The sequence below is a fragment of the Tupaia chinensis genome, unplaced genomic scaffold (genome assembly GCF_000334495.1).
Source record: "Tupaia chinensis unplaced genomic scaffold, TupChi_1.0 Scaffold000175_1, whole genome shotgun sequence".
In the NCBI taxonomy this organism is placed as follows: Eukaryota; Metazoa; Chordata; class Mammalia; order Scandentia; family Tupaiidae; genus Tupaia; species Tupaia belangeri.
In genome coordinates, this window is record NW_006159650.1 from 2,131,453 (window position 1) to 2,132,493 (window position 1,041).

Here is a 1,041-nt window from a genome sequence, read left to right on the forward strand (position 1 = left end):
TCGGCGTGCCCCCCTCTGGCCGCGAGCGGAGAGGAAGGCTGGGCGCTGGGGCCAAAGGAGGGGCGGAGGGGTGTGCGTTCGGGCAGGGACGCGGGAGGGAGACCGGGTGCGAGGAAGAGGGACAGGCGAGAGTGGCAGAAAAAAAAGAAAAATCCCCGGTTAGGAGAAAAGTGATGGACCACGCAAGGAGACGTCATGAAATCCGCAGATTCAATGAATGCTACTCAATTCCAGCCGCCTGGCTGAGCCCGGCGTCAGCGCAGGAACAGACGCGGCTCCAGGGATAAGAGCGTGCGCAGCGCCGCGCTCTGGAGAACTGCGGCCCCACAGCGCGTTCCAGGGTGGGGGGGGGGAGGGATGGAGCCACAGACCAGGAAAACGCCCACCTCGCCGCCCATCCTCGCTGCTGTTTTAGCACGGGATGGACGAAGGGCAGAGGTGGGAGTCAGGCAGAAATAAGCCCGCCTCCGCTATCCCAGCGTGAAACTGGAAACATGGGAGCTCAATGCCGGGAAGTCTTTTGGATTGAGCCCCGCAGGACCCCCTTCCGCCCTGTCACTAAGTTATTCCTGGAGAAAGGCCTGGAGAGCAGGGAAGAGTCGAAGGTCGGGAATCAGTTTTTGTCTGCTTGATCTTTAGTTTTTGGAGAGATCAGGGGAAAGAGGGTCTAGTTGGCTGTCTCCCATTTGGCTGAAATCCAGGGGCAGCCCCGGCACCAGAGCTGAGCGCACGCAGTCAGCGAGTCCGGGAGGTGGCGCCGCCAGCAAACTGGGTCGGAGGGGAGGTCGCCCTAGGGCCTTGCTTGCCCCTAGCCCGACCCACGCGCTTCTCCACTCTGTGTGTCCTGTCACCGCAATTGGCTCCGGATCCCGGAGCTGCGTCTCCCCACCTCACTCTGGTGTCTTCTTGGGGACACTGGAGATGAAGAAAGGATAATCTTTTCCAAGCGTAACGTGTTGCCTCCTAAATTTGTCAGAACAAACCCTTTGGACGACAGTCTACTTCCACCTTTGAATTTTACTTTCAGGGCATCTCTGTACT